Source organism: Chlorocebus sabaeus, chromosome 21 (assembly GCF_047675955.1).
Source record: "Chlorocebus sabaeus isolate Y175 chromosome 21, mChlSab1.0.hap1, whole genome shotgun sequence".
In the NCBI taxonomy this organism is placed as follows: Eukaryota; Metazoa; Chordata; class Mammalia; order Primates; family Cercopithecidae; genus Chlorocebus; species Chlorocebus sabaeus.
Genome location: NC_132924.1, coordinates 73191648 through 73213914, shown reverse-complemented (window position 1 = coordinate 73213914; position 22267 = coordinate 73191648). Strand labels below are relative to the sequence as shown.

At 36.4% G+C, this 22267-nt stretch overlaps 1 long non-coding RNA gene across 6 annotated transcripts in view; it reads left to right on the top strand.

Annotated features, from left to right (window-relative positions):
* Positions 1-22267, top strand: part of LOC119626230 (uncharacterized) — a 198410-nt gene that overhangs the window by 156737 nt on the left and 19406 nt on the right. For 2 of the 6 annotated variants that reach the window (XR_005242392.2, XR_005242397.2), the window contains one exon: positions 6701-7187. The exons of the other annotated variants lie outside the window; for them this stretch is intronic. This is a non-coding gene — a long non-coding RNA (uncharacterized lncRNA). Of the gene's footprint in view, positions 1-6700; positions 7188-22267 lie in introns of those variants that run through there. 6 annotated transcript variants of the gene reach the window in all.

The following is a 22267-nucleotide window of genomic DNA, read 5'->3' as shown; positions in this document are numbered from 1 at the left end:
TCATTTTAAAATATCTATTTCTGTGCTGAGGCACAGAAAGTATTTCCGAGTAACACATGGGGAAGCCTAGATCTGTGAAGAATGAGGCTCAAGATTAGTCACAGAATAAGAATTATTCTTTAATCCCCCAAAGAAAGTTGAGTAACATTGATAAAATATCACGGGAACTTTGCATTTCCAGTGCCTCTTTGCCACTTTGAACTTTATAGAATAAAATGTTTTAACTTTCCATAGCTTTCATGTTTAAGCCTAATTGAAAAAAAATTCAGAGGGATCAAAAATGTAGTCCATTAACTGTGCTCTAGGGTGCTAGCTTCAACTCCCTGTGAACGTGAAGTGTTCTTACAGTCTACTCTTAAGCTAATCCTGGACACTATCCTGCTTCAGGCAAGTCATCTTCCTACATGGCAATAGTGATAGAATAAGATGCCAGAGCACATCCATGGTTCTTTGATTTCCTTCTTCTCTATCATCAAATATTTACAGCACGTCTAGAATACTTCCACTCCATAAAAAAATCTCCACGAGACCATCTCTAAAAAAAAATCACACACAGCCCCTGAAGAAATTCACTTGTTATGAGTTCAGAAAAGAGATTCAACCTATTACAGTTATAATAATAATTTTAATTATAAACATGTTCTTTATATTTTGAAAAGTGGCAACTCTATCATTGATGTTACTGTTTTAATGTTGACTTCTAAAATAACTCCCAATAAATCTATGTTCTCTTACACATGAAACCCTTTCAAACATTTGGATACAGTTGTTATTAACTTTCTAAGTAATTTGTTCTCTGGGCGAGGGGGCCTAAGAGCAGGGGCTCTGGTGACAGACAACCAAGTATGAATTCTGTCTCCAGACTTTATTAGCTGTGTGATCTTGGGCAAGAAACTCTGTGCACTTCAATTTTCTCATACATAAAATAGGATATTATATCTACCTAAATGAACTGTCATGGAATTAATTTAACTCACATACATATGCATACATACATACAACTAGTCTTCAAAAAGTGTATCCACATAGTACATACTTAATAATTGTTAGTTATTATTAATAGTAATATTATTCTAGAAACATACTTCTATTAATTCAGAGAATTGTCCTATATGTTTTGGTAGCCACATCATACTGTCTCATGTTATATCTGTGGTTAACCATATGAAGTTGAGGGCCAAGCAAAATCTTGTTTGATCTGTGCAGTTAAATTTGGGACTCTGAATTCATGACTTCATATTATTTTTATTTAATCTTCTTATTTTAAACTCAATAGCCTTTTAGTAATATATTTTTAAATATGATTTGATTTTTATTTCTGTCTTTTAAAATTATTTCTTAGCCTTTTAGTGATGTCTTTTTAAATCTCATTCTAGGTTTCAATTGGTTCCACATTACTTTGTCTTAGGTATATGTAATAAACAGATTATGTTTTATTTTCCTTATTTTAGGGCAAAGATCAGTAAATATGGCCAAGGAGAGTGAGAGAGTAAATATTTCAAACTCTTTGGGCCATATAGCCTCTGTTGCATCTTCTTAAATCTGCCGCTGTAGAGGTGAGGGAATTGTGGACTCTATGTAAATGTTTGAGTATGTCTGGGTTACATCAAAATCTACAAAGACAGCTGGGATCTGATTTGGTCCCTGAATCGTGGTTTGCCGCACCTGTTCTAGAGTCCTCCTTATACCAAGCTGACCATATAGAAAGTACTGCCAAAGGAAGGTGGTACATCAGCTGATTCCAGTAGCTATCACTTAAATTGCAAAGATCTGGACACACATCATTTAGTTAATTTTTGTTCATAGTAAAAGAGATTAAATTCTGACCTCTCAAGCAGAGGAAATAACAAATAGAAGTTTATTTCATGTGAATTAGGAAATTTAAATGAGCCAGAAATAGCTTAAGAAAGTTGTCTGAAATTGATGTGTGAAAAACTACATAGGGAATTTAAAAATGACAGTTGTCAGGGTAAACTAAACCATGAATTCTAATTTGTGTTTTTAGCAATCAGATTTAGAAACACATATGTGTGTATGACCTGTGTTTCTAGAAAGGGAAGGAAGCAGAAATCTCCTTATTCTATGAAAATGTTTTTGCAGTCATTTATTCATTAGTTTCTACACTAAGTAGATGTAAAAGGTAACTAAATCCTAAATACAGGTATTGAAGAGAACAGTGTTTGTTAGATTCCCTAATCTAAAGGTTGTAAACCACTAAAACGTCTGTAAATTATTCTGTTTCGTTTTCTTCTTTCTGTCACAGCAGTGTTCTACCAAATACATGCTACAAAAATGTGTTGCTTATTTTTTGACCTATAAAAAGGAAAAAATGAAAAATTTTGATTCTTTTAACCAGCATTTCAAATTATATGGAGGTCTGTAAAGATAAATATTTTGTACATTCCAGTAAATTTTAGTTTCAAGTTTCTGTAAGAGCATGCCACAAATCTCATTTAGCTATTAAGAAAGTACTTCTGCTTTCTCTTTCAGATTGTGTAGTATTTTCTTCTGTCAAAATATGTATATGGGCTTAAAAGTACTTCTAGAGACGTATTAATGAGTAGAAAAAAATTACTTCCTATTTAGACCTATAAAATTGAGTGATTATTTCTCTATTTTGTAGTATGCAGTTGTAATTATCTTATAACTTTGAAAACATTTTATGCACACCACCCTCTAAAGGATGCCTGTGTGCTGGAAATCCATGAACCTGTAAATACGTTAACTTACATGACAAAAAATAAAAGACTTTACAGATGTTAGTATTTAAATTAAGGGTCTTGAAATGAGGAGATTATCCTGGATTATCAAGAGGGGCCCTAAATGTGATCCTCAAATGCATATTTACAAAAGAGAGGTGGGAGAGATTTCCCTATACAGACACAAGAGGAGAAAACAATGCCTCCATGGAAGCAGCAATTAGGGTGATGCGCCATGTTCAAAAGATGTGGAAAAGATGAGAAATACATTATTCCCTAGAACCTCCAGAGGGAGCTTGAATCTGCCAATACCTTCATTTCAGTCCAATGACACTGATTTTGGATGCCTGGCCTCCAGAATAAATTATTGTTATTTTATGCTGCCAAATTAATGACAATTTGTTATAGCAACCACATAAAACTAATACAAGGAGTCATTGAGTTTACATTCATATTGAACACTGTATAATTGGTCTAGATGGCATAAAAGGAATCTAAAAATATGTTTGCTATCTTTGATATATTTAGAATCTTATACAATACACAGAGGTATTATTGGGCAGGTGATATGGTTTGGCTTTGTGTCCCCAACCAAATCTCATGTCGGATTGTAATCTTCAATGTTGGTTGGAAGAGGGTCCTTTTAGGACGTGATTGGATCATGGAAGTGAACTTGCTGTTCCTGTGATAGTGAGTGAGTCCTCATGAAATCTGGTTGTTTAAAAGTGTGTACCACCTCCCCCTTTACTTGCCCATGCTCTCTCTCTCTCTCACTCTCTCGCTCTCTCTCTCCCCCTCCTGCTCTAGCCCTGTAGGATGTCCTGGCTTCTCCTTCACCTTCCAACATAATTGTAAGTTTCCTGAGGCCTCCCCAGCCATGCTTCCTGTACAGCCTGTGGAACCATAAACTAATTATTTCTTCATAAATTACCCAGCCTCAGGTGGTTATTTATAGAATGCAAGAATGGACCAATACAGAAAATTGGTACCACAGAAATGGAGCACTGATATAAATAAACCTGAAAATATAGAAGCAGCTTTGGGACTGGGTAATAGGCAGAGGTTGAAACAGTTTGGAGGGCTCAGAAGAAGACAAGATATGGGAAAGTTTGGAACTACCTAGAGACTTATTGTTTGTGACCCAAATGCTGATAGTGATGTGCACAATAAAATCCAGGCTGAAATGATCCCAGATGGAGATGATGAGCTTATTGGGAACTATAATAAAAGTTGTTCTTACTGTGCTTTAGCAAAGAGACTGGCAGCGTGGTGCCCCTGCCTATTACTGTTGGCAAATATCTGAGTCTCATGGCACCAAATATGTTAACAATGGAAGGTATCAGAATTACCAGTGACTAATCTGCAGGTGGGCAGCAACCTTAATTCTAGTCCCCTCAGAATAAAAAATTTGACTGAGAGGCATAAGGCAGAAAGAGACTGAAGCAAGTTTCAGAGCAGGAGTGGATGTTTATTTAAAAAGAAAGGGAAGCATACTTGAAGAGACCCAAGTGGGCACATGAAGGTCAAGGGCAGTGTTTAACTGTGATTCTAGGACTTCATAGGCCAGCCCCCTTCCAGCATCTTGCATCCCTTTCCCCTAATTCTTCCCTTAGGATGGGTTGTCCACATTGCAGTGTCCTGGTGGGCAGCACTTGGAAGAGGAGCACATGCAGTGTGTTTAGAAAGTATTTCACATGCCCATCTGAGACTTTTCTTCCTTTTTCTGTTGGACTGCCCCTAGAAGGTCGTACTCTACCATTTGTCACTTAATGCACATGCCCAGGAGGTTGCTTCTACCTGGCATCTGCATTCAATTAACACTTTAGTGCAACAGGTGTGGACCATCAGGAAATGGCTCTCCCTGGCTGCTGGCTGCCAATTCATCACTTTTAGAGAGGCAATGTTATAATTGCTGAACCATCACCCTATTGTGGGATCTGGCCAGCAGCCAACAATGCAACGGGGCTCTTTCTTTGTTCCCAGGTGGATCGGCAGGTCAAGAAATAATAGACACACACAAGATAGTGAAAGCTGGGTTCAGTGGGGGTCACCGCCTTCTAGTTCCGTGGTGCTGCCAATGCACTGGATATGCCAGCATTTATCATTAAATTTAATGAGGGCAGGCGTAGGTTAGTGAGGGATTTAGGGTCATTTGATTATGAGGCGAGATGGTCACATGGGGATGAAGTAATTCTTTAACATAACATCTGTATGCAGAAGTACAGTATACAGAGATAAGAATTTACAATATAGAATGTGCATCAGTAATTTCTAAAAGAGTCTTAAAACAGAAACATAGTCTTTCCATAACCTATGATTAGCCAGATATTAATCAGCAGTAACAGTTGCAGCAAAAGCTGGTTACAAACAATCCATAGAAACAGGATGTGAAGCTAGACAACCGGTTAGACCAGAATTTCTCAGAAGGGAGTACGCCTTAACCCTAAAGAGGCCTAGAAGAGCCATGGAAAGATGAGGACATTTATAGCCCTATCTTATCCATATGGACAGGCGCCCCTCATGCATCCATTTATAGGTTCTCCACAAGGGTCGCATTCCATTCCCAGAGCTATGAACATCTGCTTTTCTGGGATAGGAATCTTGGTGATGTGAAACCTCCCTGACTGCAAGTCCATTCATAGGCTCTCTGCAAGGGGAAGCACATCACATGCTGTTGGCTCATTCTGGCAGTCCAATCTGGCATTGTCTTTACACAATCCTGCATGCAATTCTGTGTTTATAATAATCAGGAGCATTTCATCTTTTATTCCATAGCAATAGTTTCAGGGGATCTCCCTACATCACCTAATATTCCTAGTGAGTGGGGGAGAGTCAACTCTTGCCCTGCACAGGACTGTCTTCTTGTAATATGCCCTAGAGATCTGTGGAAATTTGAACTTGAGATAAATAATTTAGGGTATCTAGCAGAAGAAATGTCTAAGCAGTAAAGCATTCAAGAAGTGACCCAGCTGCTTCTTATGTTTGTGAGTGAAGAGATGATCTGAAACTGGAACTTACATTTAAAAGGGAAGCTGAGCAAAAAAGTTTCGAAAATTCGCAGCCTGGCCATGTGGTAGAAAAGAAAAACTCATTTTCTGGGTAGTCAAACTGGCTGCAGAAATTTGCATTAAGTGAAAAGGAGCCTAATGTTAACAGCCAAGACAATGGGAAAAATATCTCCAAGGCACTTTAGACACCTTCGTGGCAGCCCATCCTATCACAGGTCTGGAGGCCTAGGAGGGAAGAATGGTTTTGTGGACTGGGCCCAGGCCCCATTGCCCTGAACAACCTTGGGATTCTGCTCCCTGCATCTCAGTCACTCCAGCTCCAGTCATGGGTAAAAGGGCCCCATATATGTCTCAGGCCATTGCAAGCGGCAAGCCTTGGTGGCTTACATGTAGTGTTAAGCACGTGGGTACAAAGAGGGCAAAAGCCGAGGCTTGAGAACTTCTCTGGATTTCAGAGGATGTATGAAAATGTCTGGATATACAGGCAGAAGTCTGTTGCAGTGGCAGGGCCTTCATGAAGAACCTCTAACAGGGCAGTACAGAGGGGAAATGTGGGGTTGGCGCCCCCACACAGAGTCTCTACTAGGACACAGCCTAGTGGAGCTGTGAGAAGAGGTCCACTGTCCTCCAGATTCTAGAATGGTAGGTATAATGACACCTTGTACCATGCGCCTGGAAAAGCCACAGGCAATCAATGCCAGCCAGTTAAGGCAGCTGAGGGGCCTGTACCCTGCAGATCTACAGTGGCAGAGCTGGCGAAGGCCTTGGGAGCCCACCCCTTACATCAGTGTGGCCTGGATGTGAGACATGGAGTCCAAGGAGATTATTTTGGAACTTTAAGAGTTAATGATGGCCCTGTTGGGCTTCAGGCTCATATAGTCCCTATAGTACCTTTGTTTTAGACAATTTCTCACTTTTGGAAAAGGAATATTTACCCAATGCCTGTACCTTCATTATATCTTGGAAGTAACTAACTTGTTTTTTATTTTACAGGCTCATAGGTGGATGGATTTTCCTTCTCTCAGATGAGGCTTTCAACTTGCACTTTTCAGTTAATGCTGAAATGAGTTAAGACTTTGGGGGGCTATTGAGAAGGCATTATTTTGTTTTGAAATGTGAGCAGTACATGAGATTTGGCAGGGACCAATGGCAGAATGATATAGTTTGGCTCTGTGTCCCCACCCAAATCTCATTTCGAATTATAATCCTCAGTGTTGGAGGAAGGGTCTGGTGGGAGATGACCGGATCATGGGAGCAGACTTCCCTTGCTGTTCTTGTAATTGTGAGTGAGTTCTGACAAGATCTAGTTGTTTAAAAGTGTGTAGAACCTCCTCCTTCTCCCTCTCTCTCTTCCTCCTGGTCCAGCCATGTAGGATGTACCAGCTTCCACCACCCTTCACCTTCCACCATGATTGTAAGTTTCCTGGAAGGCCCCACACCGGCCATGCTTCCTGTACAGCCTGTGGCACTGTCAGCCAATTTGAGCCAATTAAACCTCTTTTCTTTATAAATTACCCAGTCTCAGGTAGTTCTTTATAGCAATGTGAGAATGGTCTAATACAGCAGGATAATCCTCCACAGGCCCTGAGCATCTCGTAAATTCTTCCTTGGTATTTCAAAAATTCAAGGTCTTGAAAACTCTTTACTCAGGTTGTTTCTTAGGGTAACCTTAAAGAATTTGGTAATATTTCCTTGTCTTGAAACCTTGAAAGACGGGATAATGTCTCCTTCCAGGAAAAGAGGTAGGAATGCTATAAAAGAAGCAGGTTCCCCAAGCGCAGTGCTCTTCGGCTGCAATGCCAATCCACTGTTTTTGCAGTAATCACCTGAGGCCCTTTGTGTCACCCCGTGGGACTTGCAGATTTAGAACTAAAATAACAATGATGCACATACTGTCTTCTATGCTTTTAGTAATAAACCTCTTGTCTCTGACCCAGAAGATTTTGTCTTCTGACAGCATCCATGAAGAGTGACAGACTGATTTAATAGCTTGTATAGAAGTGTGTTGAGATTCCCCAAGACCATTCCCATGTTTAGAGACTTGCTAGAAGGACTTACAGGACTCAGAATAAAGCTGTACTCATGGCTAAGGTGCATTGTACTGAAAGAATGCACAAAGAGATTGGTAGAGAAAAGAGACAGAGGCAAATTCTGGAGAAATCCATGCACATGCATTCTTATGCTCTCCCCCTTGTGAAGGGGCACATTTAAGCATGTGCCTTCATCTAGCAATTAAAATGCAGAAGCATAAGTACAATGTTCCTGCCTAAGGAAGCCCATTGGAAACTCAGCCCCTATGGTTTCTGTTGGATGGTGGTCATATAGGCACATACTAGGCAAATACCAAAATTACAGACTCCCAGAAGAAAAGCGAATATTCATAAATCATAACATTTGTAAAAACAGCCTAGGCACAGAGAGCTACTCTTATCAGAAAGTGGATAAGACAAGTGCCAAATTCCCAGATGCCAGCCAAGGGTCCACCTTACAGTAGGCCCTTCTAAAGATAGCTGCCTCTAGCCTACTATGTTAGTTCTTTTCTACATAGGAGCATAAAAAAAATCTTACCTGATGAGAGGATTACCTATGAAACAAATAATATTGCATGATAACATATGTTAAACTTCCAAGCAATGCACAAATTACCATTGCCAAAAGCATACATATAAAAATATAAATATGATCAAGGAGGTGTTTTTCATGCATGATCTAGAATTTGAGTTGGACTTTGAAAGATAGGAACAGAGAGGTAGGAGGTAACAAAAATTAGTTTTGAAGTAAATTTGTGTTACCTCTATAATAAAAATTAGTCAATGAAAATATTGCCATTGAGAGAAAGAATTTGTCTTATATAGATCACAGATTAGATGAACTCTAAATCAGAATGACTCCGAGAGTTACGGCATTTTTCCAAGGTAGAGGAAGAAACTTGTTTAGGAAATATAATGTCCTGTCTGAAACATTTGCAGTAACTAAGGCATTTGATGACTAAAAAAAGTTATAATGGTTTTAATCCACTTTCAAAATAAAATGCTGAATATAGGCTATAAAAAGAAAGAATCAACTCTTAGACAGGAATATACAAATTTCTATTTAAATTCCAGCTGAGATACTAAAATGGTAAAGTCAGAAAAATGTATCATTAAACTTAAGTATATTTTAACTTTCCTATCACTTGATAGGAACTGAAATCAGTTAATATAAACCAGTTATAATTTGTATAGAGTTTTAGAAATACCTAGGCAAAAGAATATTGGGAGATGGCGACACTGCTGTTGTTGATATTATTATTATTAGTCATTGTAGTATTTAGTTTAAATTACACACACTGATTCAGACAAATATTTATGTGTTTTTCTCAATACACATTTTGAAGGCTTATGATGTGTTAAGCATTGTGCCAAGAAATAAAGTCCAAAGTAAAAACACATCCTCTTCCTTAAAGGAGTGCACACTATCACAGGCTTATGTAACACAATATGATAAACGCTATTTTAAAAGTGGGATTCAGCCTACTATACGAGAACTTAGACAACATGTTTCCACATCTGGAAATGTAAACCACCAACTGCATATGTATGAAACATCATATGTACATTCATTGTTAAGCTTTAACTGCAACTAGTTTGAGACTCTCTGTTTCTATTTTCCTTTAGAACTCCTGACTGGGCCAGGCGCGGTGGCTCAAGCCTGTAATCCCAGCACTTTGGGAGGCCAAGACGGGCGGATCACAAGGTCAGGAGATCGAGACCATCCTGGCTAACCCCGTGAAACCCCGTCTCTACTAAAAAATACAAAGAACTAGCCGGGCGAGGTGGCGGGCGCCTGTAGTCCCAGCTACTCGGGAGGCTGAGGCAGGAGAATGGCGTGAACCCGAAAGGCGGAGCTTGCAATGAGCTGAGATCCGGCCACTGCACTCCAGCCTGGGTGACAGAGTGAGACTCCATCTCAAAAAAAAAAAAAAAAAAAAAAAAGAACTCCTGACTGATGCAGTACTATTAGCTTAAATATGTTCATTTAGTAACATATCTGAAGGATAAGAAACAAGATATACACACACAAAAGCAAATGCAATAGAGCATTTATAAAACATTGCTTACTATGGTTAAAGCAGTACATTTCCATGAATTTGTTGTTGTGATGTTCCATAAAATTATTGAATAACTTGAAACAACGTTCTCAATATAATAATAAATAAAAGAGCAAATTATAAAACAAGAGGCACACCATCATTCCACTTTGTGTAATATAAAACATAAGTAAGAATAAAGATTAGATAAAATTTATATTATTTGTAGATAAAAAAGTGAAAATATATGCCTCACATTAGAGATAGAGATTACCTCTCTGCGGGTTTTTTGTGACTTTTATTTCTTGTGTTTACATTTTAAAATTTTCTATAATATACAATATTTTGTAACCAGAATATAAACATTAAGCTCTAAAATTATGTACTAAACTATAATCAGTTATCTCTGGAGTAAAAGAACCATCGTCACGTATATATCATTAATGGGAATCAAAAAAAAAATACAGGCAATGAAATCATAACACAAAATATTACACTAGACATTGGAGGAGAACAAGTATAAACCAATATACTGTGCATCATGGAAAAGAAATGTATAGAGAAAAATACAAATTTTATATATTGGTTAGAAATCAGTAATATTTTAATGGTTTTGGGGGTAATTTTCTAAATCTTTTGGCAGAAAATAGCTTAAAATAGTCAGGCACATAACAATACTTTTCTAATAAAATATAAGTAGTAAATGGTATAACAAATGTCGAAATGATTTTAGTAGTACAAATTACTATAAGTGCATTATGTTAATTAAAATTACCCTAAAGTTCTCAAACTGATCATCCAAATGTGTTTTTTAATTATTTTATTACTTTAAAGTTATATTGACACATAGTAATTGTATATATTTATTGCATATAGTGTGATGTTCCAATGCATGTATACATTGCATAATGATCAACTCAGGGTAATTACAACATCCATAATTTTAAACATTTATCATTTCTTTGGGGTGATAATATTCAAAATCTTCTCTTCTGGCTATGCTGAAATATACACTACATTGTTATTTACTATAGCCATTGTATTGTATGATAGAACACCAGAACTTACTCTTCCTGTCTTATTAACTTTGTACCCCTGTTGATCACCTTCTCCTAGTATCCCCTACTCCCTATCCTCCCCAGTCCCTGGTAATCACTATTCTACTCTCTACTTCTATGAAATCAACTTTTTTAGATTCTTCATAAGAGCGAGATCATTCAGCCTGTGTTTTTATATGCTTTGTTTATTTCACTTAACATAATGTCTCCAAATGTGTTTTTAATATCTCTAATATATGTAAGAATTTTGAGTAGTTATCACAAGTGTCAAATCAGCAGAATTTTTCATACTATAATTACACAATAATTAAAGGCAGGTTATAGATGGCTCAGGAGATTATTGAAAATGGGAACCAGATCCTAGTACAATGAAAAATGAATGGGAAAGGTGGAAGAAGAAACAAGAAAATGTAGACCACTCAAGTTTGCATGATAATTAAAGAGAAATAAGATTGTAGCTACAGGAGGCATAAGAGCAATGTACAGTTGTCCTGGTTAGTCCTATGGGAGACATATGAGCACATTTCATGACTGGGGAGAAGAAGAAAGATAGGAGTGAAGGGAGGACTCGTGAGAGAGATGCAGTCAAGAGAACTGATAAATAAGGCAGCTTGAAACAGGAAGATAAATTAAAGTAAATAGGTTTGTAGGTGTGTGGGGAGGGGTTAGGAATAAGGAAATAATGCCTTCCGGCAGGGGTGTATGAGAACCAAGGATACCTGGAAAGTAGCTAGAGAGAAAGCCCTGGCTAGTTCAGTATGAAGGAGAGGCAAAGAGGGAATTGATAATACGAATGACTGAAGTGATTAATGATGTTCTATAACTCCTAATAACTTTCTCTTCCACATTCATTCTAAAAGAACATTTTGTACACATGAAATTTGCATTTTCTCTACTTGGTGAGCAGTTATGACTACCTGTCTTCCAACATTAACATTGAATCATTTTCAAATGTTCATATTAGAGTTCTTATATTAAAAGATAAAATCTCAATTGTTTTTCTTGCCCAACAAATTAGAAACCCTATGTTCAGCTTCTCTGTGTAAATTTACCACTTTGGATTTAGTCTATTTTGTGTACTAAAATGTAGCGAGTTTTTATTCTCTGAGCCATTCAGCCTTTATTTCTAATCTCTTTTTTCCCTTATGTTAGACATATTAAATGTTCTTCTTCCATAAGAATGATACAATAGTCTTTTCCCTGTATTATAAAAGTCCCACACTTATCTCTCTGATTTTATATATATTCTCTGCTTTTACATATATAATATATATTTATATTTTACATATATTAACATATATATGTATGTTATACATAACAAGCATGGTTGTTTTTATTAGCAAGTCAGATCAAATCACTTTTCTGATCAGTGCCCTCCAATGGCTTCTCATCTCACTCAGAATGAGAAGCAGTTGGATCATGGGACCAATATGATCTGAATCTTGGCTCATTCCCTTCCACTCTCTAGCCCTTTCTTTCTCTCCAGCACCACTGGAACTGTGGGATATTTTAGGCATTCCCCTTCTTGCTCCACTATTCCCTTTCCCTGGAAAGTTCTTACCCCCAGTGTCTGAATCTAAGAGTATGTTCAAATACCATCATCGGGGAAGGCCCTCTGGGCCAAGATTTCTAGAACAGTAGCACCTCTCATTCTGTCTTCTAACCCTGCTTTTTCTTTCTTCTCAAAAACCAACCTATTCCATGTTTGTTATTGTGCCTCCCTCCATTAGAATTTAAGCTCGATAAGAGCAAGGGTTTTGTGTTTGTTTCCTTCTTTACTTCTAGTGCCTGGAGGAATGACTGGCACATGATAGGCATTGGTATACATTGAAAGAATGAATAAAGGAATAATGAATGAATCAGGGTGATCAGAATTAATCTTTCAAAATGTCCTGTAACTTCCTTCTTTAGTAAACCCCCTTTGACACTTTCCTTTCTTTTTCTTCCATTTTTTTCACCATTATACACATTATGCTCCCTTTTGCTCTCCTCTCTCTTCTGGAATTTGCGTTCATTTATATTTGATTCTCTGTCTCTTGTTTTAACTCTGCAGACAGAGTTAACTCCTCTAAGCATACTGAAAGATTTAGAGATAAACAGTTATCTGTCTTGTAGGGAAGTATTAAAACCTAACAACATCTTGAAGTGTTTCTGAGTTTCAAATGATAGATAATCTGTCTTGAACATCAGTGAATGATGAATAAGCTGTTGACTAACTTGAGAGCATGAAATGAGATGTCATTTGCCATGAACTGTTGGTAATACTGCATTCATTTTCCATGGTTCTGTTTTACCTAGCTGATAGCCAGCTAGCATGTCAACTTTTCTGTAAATGATTAAAACGTAATTTAAATAATTTATCTCAGACTTCAGAAAAATAATTTTTAGTTACTGCTACATTTGCCTTAACTTCAGTTAAAAATATTTGATACTCTGGTTATTGATATCTATGGATTTTGTTTGATAGTTTGTTACAGAATTTTAGAATAATAGAACATGTTTGAAAAGGCACTGCAATCATGAAAGAAGAGCAAGTGACACTTATAATGCCATCATTTTCTACAGGTATTAAAAATACCAGTGCTGATTACAGTGTGCAAATTCTAAAAAGATTTAACGTCATAGTAGAAGACATAGAAGATAGCATATAGATGGATTTTATTTAATATAACATCAGTCACAATCTGAAAAGGCTACATACTATATGATTCAAACTATATGACATTCTAGAAAACGCAAAACTATGGAGAGAGTAAAAAGATCTGTGCTTTTCAGGGGTGTCAGGAAAAGGGATGAATAGGAGGAGCATAGAGGAGTTTTAGGGTATGAAGAATGTTGTGTATGATATTATAGTGGTGAATAAGTGTCATTATACATTTGTCCAAACACATGTAATGTACAACACCAATAATGAACCTTGATGTACACTCTGGAACTTGAGTAATAATGTTGCATCAGTGTGGGTTCATCCAGTGTGGTAAATGTACCACTGTGATGTGGGATGTTGATAGAGGAGAAAGTGTGAGTATGTGGGGGCGGTGAGTATGAGAGAACTCTGCTTTATGCTAAGTTTTGTTATGAACCTAAAAATAGTCTTTAAAAAATAAAGCGTGCATTTTTGAAAAACTATTAAAAGGGGAAAATCAATCCAATTTAAACATCCTCTACTAGGGATTAAGACACATGAGATAATATATTTCTTCCTATCAATAACACTTCTTCATTTAGATAGTTACAATCTCCTTGATCATAGAGCATATTCATAGATCAGGCAATTGTACTACGCTATATTTCTAATTATTGAATTGCTTTGTGAATAGGAGTTTTTTGTATTTCTTTCTTGCATTGGGTTGTTAAAAATGAAAATGGGGCCAGTGAAGTTACTGTTTGGAGACGATAAGCGAGTGCTTAGCTGCCATACTTGTTATTGCTTTGGTTGAAAGTAGTTTTCCTGACAATTTATTTGTACAAGCTCTTTTCTTTTTGACTCTTTACTTCTGAATATTGCCTATTGGATAGTATTTGATTTTGTGCACCATTAACATGAGCCAGCTCTGCTTTATTCTCATATCTCAGTTCAGAAGACACTAACCTGGTTCAAACCCACTGGTCACCACCAATATGACTCAGAAGGAAAGGCAATTGGAACATCACCAAAAACCTCTAATCACCTCACCAATATCTAATTAGGTAATGCAGAATTGGTAATTTTTAAGGCAATATTATACTGACGAATGTTACACAAGTCTGTGAATAATTCCCGAAAGAAACGTGCATGTCTTTGGTCATAAATGTTTCTGGTCCATGAGTATTTAAAGATTACGGGGTGAATTCTATCATTGGAAAATAAAACAACAACAAAAAAGTTCAAATCTTAAAGTGTAAATTTTAGGTTACAGAGATAATCCATAAAAAACAGCAAAGATAGGAAAAATGTATACAATTGTGATTTAATTCCCTTACATCTATCTGGATAAGGCCTTATTGTACTTCCTGGACATTGTACTGTGTTAGGTGTGATCCTACATTAGTCTTCAAAATTAAAATATAAGTGTTAAGAATAATAAAAAACACAACTTAACTCAAATCAATATTATGATAAGAATAGTGAAAAAAATAAGATGTTAGGCCAGATGCGGAGGCTTACGGCTGTAATACCAGCACTTTGGGAGGCCAAGGCAGGTTTATCACCTGAGGTCAGGAGTTCGAGACCATCCTGACCAACATGGCAAAATTCTGTCTCTACTAAAAATACGAAAATTAGCCAGGTGTGGTGGCACATGCCTGTAATCACAGCTACGAATGAGCCTGAGGAAGGAGAATTGCTTGAACTTGGGAGGCAGAGGTTGCAGTGAGCTAAGATTGTGCCATTACACTCCAGCCTGGGCAACAGTGAGACTCTGTCTGAAAGAAAGAAAAAAGAAAAGAAAAGGAAAGAGGAAAGGAGGGAAGGAAAGAGAGAGAAAGAGAAAGAAAGAGCAAAAGAAAGAGAAAGAAAGGAAGGAAGGAAGAAAAGATGTTGGAGAAGAAGCACAAAGATTCTAAATATTGTTTTAAAAACTGAAGTTGAGAATGGATTTATAATACCTACGTGTATGAAGTAATATTGTTAAGGAAAAGCTGAGTTCTTCACCATCATGGAATGAGGGAAAACATATGTAAGCTATTCCTGGCCCTACTTCAAATTTATATGTGAATGAAGGCTGTAAAACTTTGAGGGAATTCCCAAAGTTTGAGGCTCAAGAGAAGAAGGAAAGAAATAGTGTTGAGCACTTCACCCTTGACCAGCTTCATATGCTAATCATGAGCTAGAATTGTACAAGTTCCAAGTTATGCGACAGATATTATTGCAGATTTTAATTATTACATATAAGGAGGTGGAGAGAATACTCCAGGCAGGTCATGCAAGAAAGACTAAATAGAGGACTATTATACTCCGTAACAAAATATAGGCAAATGAAAATGTTTATGAGATGTAGTTCAGTCAAATTCAATTAAACTTTGCCCTTTCATGGTTGCCCACAGTTTCATCCTTACTAAAACTCATCCTTACTAAAAGATATTTGCCCTGAGGATCTCAGTTCACTGATGACACTCTGGTTCTTAAGTTCAACATTCCTAACCTCTGTGACTTTTTATTTACATCTCAGACTGCTTCTCCTCTGAGTTTATCTGCTTTATTTGTTGATTCTTAGTCCATACTACTGTTTGCACCTTCCCCCTATCTCTTTCATTGTTCCTTTTCCTTTCTCTACCTCTTAAAAATAGGCATTATCTTTAGTTTCTCTTCTATTTCTTTGTTACCTACTTTTCCTGATGATTTTAACAATTTCCATGGCTTAATCGCTCAGGTTTCCTCCCAGCTTCATATCCTCATTTTGCGAGGCCTGTGGACGTTTCCATCCAGATGCCTGACCATAAATGTAAGTGTAATGTCTAAAAGAATACCAGTTGTTCCCTCCAAGCCATATCACACCTCAGAATTTATATTGATTTCCAAACTAACATTGTGCTATCAACTTCGCAAACAGAAAAACAAATAGATCATCTTTTTTTCAATGATCCTCTCAAATCCAGAAAACATACTTATTAATTACTCTCTAACATTTCTGACAAATATTCTCTATCTCTCTTTTCACTGGCACTAACCTTTCTTGCTTTGCATCAGGATTCCCACATTAGTCTTCAAATTAGCTTCTTTATTTCCAGGTTTTGCAGCTGAATCTGTCTATTGGGCATTGTTATTTAAAGTATAGTCTGGGAATTCGCAGTAATGGTATTATCTGGGAATTCATTTTCGTAAGGTGAAATCTCAGGCTTTACTGGAGAATTGAGTCAGCATATGCGTTTTAGCAGGATCCCTAAGCGATAAGTGTGCACATTAAAGTCTGAGAAGCTCTGCTCAGCATGACCATTGTTACTTCTCTATTCATAAGGGCTTCAAAAACACACTTCAATATTATTAGATGATAACATTGCTTAAATTTGAAAGTATTACACTCTCTCCTCAAAATTTAGCTACCACTAATCACCCACACTATACCTTTTTTTCCCCTATCCCCTAAATCACTATGCACATTTTAGTTCCTGTGACTGGCTAACATGGTTTACTTGCTAAAAATGCCCTCTACTTACTCGTTTGTTTACACAAACCTAATCCATTCTGAAAGACTAATTCAAGATCAAACTTCTTAAAACATTTTTATAGTACCTATTATAATAATAGCAGCAAAAATAATTTTATTAAGAGTGTCTAAAAAACTATTTTGTGTTATTTTTGTTTTTCTTAATTTGCCAGCCCATTTCTAATTAGATATCAAGTCTTTTATTAGCTTGTGTTCTGGCATCTAGAAGAGATCTTGCACACCACTGGGGCCAAATAATTTCTAGAAATAAGTCTTTATAGATGTCCTTAAAATTAAATATGAGATTTATCTTTATATCATTTATGCATACAACAAAATTGTACACAATTTTACAGATGATGGTTACACACATTTTAAACCAGAATTTCCTGCCTTTTCTTTCAGCGTCTTCTGCTAAGAGATATTTCATTTGGTATAAATGAAATGTATACTTGTATAAATACAAGAAAATATTTCACTTGATGTAAATGTCTAAACATTTAAATGGGCATTTATGTAACATTAACTTCCATTGCCTACATTTAAAATAATGCTGTGTAATAAAATTGATGTTTGGATACGTTGCAATATTTAAAAATGCTATATTTAACAACTCTACAGAGAAATATATCTACACAAGCAGCTGTTTTGTAGAAATTAGCTTTATAACTAATGCTCCATATTGTTAGTTAACATATATCATTGATCATAATGATTCAATAATTCATATTAGTCACAAGCAAATTACATAATTAGTACTTGAAACGAAAACCTCCTATGAATAAAAAATAAAATTCACTCTCGTTTTTAACATCAGGAGGAAACAACAGAAATTAATATATTTTTCCCACAAAAGGATTCTGCATTGTAATTTTTTTTATGTTTCAAATAATTATCTAGCCAAATATTATAAAGCAATCTATAACTTTTTAATTATTTTGAAAATAACTATATATCCTAACATGTCTCTTTTGATACTTTCTATGTGCAATGCGCTCCTGTGTTAAGTGTTAATTTTGTATTGTAAGGAGATGACAATAGGAAGTGTACAAAATAAAATATCATTGTGTATCCCTTATAATTTAAAAAGCCCTTGTTACGGAGTGTTCATGTCTTAGAATTCCTTTTTGTCTTTAATGAATCCAGAATTTCCTTTACTACAAATTCTATTTTATGCGTGCTCTTTGCTCTTCTTTCCCAAGCTATTTGAGGTTAGTTAAGTGCATGTTAACCCCAAGCTATTTGAGGTTAGTTAAGTTAAATCATATTAATTTACCTGAAAATGTGACTTTGTGAAGACACCCAAAGGAATACGGACATAACTCTGGATTGGAAAAATGGCTAGTTATGAGTCATCCAGTGAGGCACCGCCTGGAAGCAGTTGAGAGTTGATCATGCAATCCAGTAAAAGATTGAGTGAAATCTATCATCCTGTAACTGGTCCTGGAATTTACGTCATAAGTGTACATTAGATAAAACTATATCAACATTTCTCAACTTTCTTTTTTGTACCCGAAGATCACTACCAGTCAAATTCTAGGAGAATGTCCTCTAGTTCCTAGGCATTATGGGGTAAGAAGACTGACGTTAAGGTGGATATCAGATGCCCAACATATGATACTGTTCTTAAAAGAGTTTTCTTTTTCGTTGAGAGGGTAACAAAGAAAAAACTGCAGGACAACATGATGGGTTCCATTTTAAATGAAGATTAGTAGTAGTCACTCAGCACTGATTAAAGAAACACCATTTCTGCCTGAGTCTCCAGGGAAGGTTTCGTGAAGAAGTTGACATTTGACCTAAACTTTAAAGGAAAGATTTTCAACATTCACGTGAGTATGGGATAAAAGTCATTCAAAAGAAGGAGAGAGAAAATAAGAAGAAATTTGAAGAAAGAAACAGTATAGGGTACCGCCACATATGCAGAAGAGAGAGTAACCATTCTCTAATATATAACCACCTGAGGCTTGGAGGAGGCAAAAATGAGTTGGAACTACAGCATGTGGGGACTTCAAGTGAGTTTAAGGTTTATGGTGTAGATCATGAAAAGCATAAAAATGATTTCTAAATATATTTTCACCGTAATGTTACAATTTGCTCTTTCCTTTTTTATTTTAATAATAAAATACATTTTGAATCAGAGTTTCAAAAAACATAAAATATTGGAGCTTGAAAGGATTTTGTAAATCATTTTGACAAAATAATCATTTTATACTTAGGCAAACTGGGTTCCAAAGACCTTGAATGACATATTCAAGGTCCAAGAATTCTACCTGATCATTGTAATGCAATCACATATAGTTATAACTCTTATAGTTATTCTGGTTGTGTCAATAATCCCAAATCTAGAATGCAATCAATCTCTATTGAGAAGAGAGTACAGTCTGATTTGGGTGATCAGTTTGTTTCAAAAGATCGATTTAAACCCTTATGACTGTTCCCTTACATGTAATTATATTTCACTTAAAGTTAGTTACAGACGGAATTGCCAGGAATTTTAAAAAGTATAAACATCATCATCATCTCCTTGGTTTAGTGTTCCTTCCATGTACTGCTATCATGCAGTATAACATTTAGCCTTCCTACTCTTTTTTTCCAACAAATTTCTGAAAACGAAACAAAATAAAACTATGAACTCTTTGTTCTTTCCTGGACATGACTAAACAGAGCCCCGAAAGAAGGGAAGACCTTGACCTTGAACCTATCAGCTTTTCTGGTGAGATAGTTTCAGATATATATGACTCATTTCCTACAGATTTAGACTATGTGTGTGTGTGTGTACAAGATTAGAAGGGGAAAAAAACTTAAGAGTCGCACATCACCTTGATTTCTGTCTGCCTCAGAGAACTACGGTCAAACTCATATGACATAGATCTTTTGTGGATTTCTGGCATGCTGGTTGTGATGTTACAGTACTTAAATTTCTTCTGCCAGAATATGTGATGTCTTTTTAAATATATAACCACATTTAGCTGTTTTTTTTTTTAATTCCATGTATTTCCCAGCAAATTTTTGACTGCCTGCCTCTAACAAAGAGACATCAGCTACTTCATCTGGCCTGCAGCGATTAGGGAAATATAGATTCAAGTTGCCAGGGATGGCCAGTCCAACATCCTAATGTAGTTACTGGAATCCCATGCCTACCTAACTTGGGCAGTAACTTTAACGTTGAAGGAGCCAGAATTGAGAAGTCACATTGATTGAAGTTCTTTGAATGGACCAAATTACATAGCTGGAAAGAAAGTTCATTACACCATTGTTCTATGGTCATAATGTCTCAGAAACATACTTCTTTTCTTTTTTATTTTACTTCTTCTGCATTACTCAGTCCCAGGCAGACTTTCCTATGGTTTCCTAGGGTTTGGACAATAGATATGTTTAAGTCTGGTTTGATATTTTACTAAGGCTATAACCCTTACTTGCTACTAATGTGGGGAGGTTCTGTCTGAGACTCTGCATATTGGGCAGAACCTGAGTTTTGACCCCCTCCAGTACAGCAGATGAACCAAAATGTAAGTGTAATATATTGGCCAATACCTTCAAAATTTTTTTGTTCCAAGAGTGTACTTTCCTCTGTTACCAACTTTTAAACAAAAAATGGCCTGAAAGCTCAGCACTGTAGTGTATTTTTAAATTCTACAATGTAATTAATGTCATTTCAAAATATTTATTATTTTTAGAGAATGAGTTAATGTGGAGAGTCCTTCAGAAACAGAAAAAGTCCTTTAGATAAAGAAAAGTAAGTTAATGTGAAGAAGATTTTAAACTGTCATAGAGAAACATGGCATTGAGGGAGTAGTTTGGGTTAATAATGACTGTACAGTTCGTCTGCCCCATGTGACTCTTCTTCTCCCACATACAGTGATACGTGTGAGACTATGCAGAAGGCAGATGGGTGATTTTATTCAGATTTTTCCAGAATTTGTGCATTTAAAACATATCATAATAAGAGGGTTTAAGAGATTGCAAAGAGAATGATTGAAATGATAGAGCATGGAATCTAAGTGAACAGGGAATAAACTAAGGATGGGGAAAAGGGAGGAAGAGAAAGAAGAGAGGTCAGTAAACTGGAGGTCCTGATGTGAATCACAGCAACTCATTGCCTAAGTAATTAAATAGGAAAGCAAGAAACAGGAGATGGTGGTCAGAGAGTTGGAGTGATACAGGATTTCAGGGTAACTTCTTAGAGCCTTACCGTAAAGTGGATCAGGAAAATGGACTCGAATTGAAGATCACTGTTGATGGTGAAGTCAAAGCTAGTTTTCTATGTGGAATTTGAAATCAACTATATTGAGAATAGGAGTCGAAGCAAACAGGAAAACTTTGAACTTGATATCAGTATATTCAGTGAATTAAGGTGAAAAGTATATAAATTGTACAATAGTAAATGGCAAAAATTAGAAGGGGAGAGTGTTCCAAACATAGAGGAGTAGAGGTTTTTGCAAAACAGGGATAGATATGTCCTGGATATAGCAATGGGAATCCAGAAAGATTCTTGCCTCCCATTATATGAGCTTTAAGAGCTTAACTTCTACTAATTTAATCCTTTCTTTCTTTCTTTTTCTCTTTTTTTAGAGTCTCATTCTATTACCCAGGCTACATGATCTTGGCTCACTGCAGCATCAACCTCCCTGGCTCAAGGCATCCTTATGCCTCAGCATCCCAAGTAGCTGGAGCTACAGGTGTGCACCACCATGCCTGGCTAATTTTTGTATTTTTTGTAGAGATGGGTTTTGCCATGTTGCGCAGGCTGGTCTTGAACTTGTAAGCTCAAGCTATCCACCTTCAACCTCCCAAAGTACTGGGATTGCAGGCATGAGCCATCATGTCTGGCCAGTTTAATCCTTTCATTATACAAGACTATCAGAGAGTTGTGTGTTTGGACCACATTGCTTTCCCCATTGTCTTCTATATAATGTTAGAGAACCAAAGAACCAAGCACAAGGTTTACCCAGTAACTGTGGACTGGGCATTAGAAAAGAGAAATGATTGTGGGTATACTTTAATAAGACAGAGACAACAGAATATAGCAATTAGGAGTGTTATACCTTGGATGGGTTTTGAAAGAAAATTGTGTGGATTTGCATTGCCTGTGGGTGGAATTGTGTCCCTCTAAAAGAGATATATTTAAGTCCTAACCTCACTACTTCAGATTGTTACCTTATTTGGAAATAAAGTCATTGCAGATGTGATTAGTTAAGATAAGGTTACATGGTAGTAGAGTGGTCCCCTAAACTGATGATGTTGATGTTGTGAATACGTGTGTGCAAGCATGAATTTATACAACTCTTGTGACAATCAAGTTCTGATG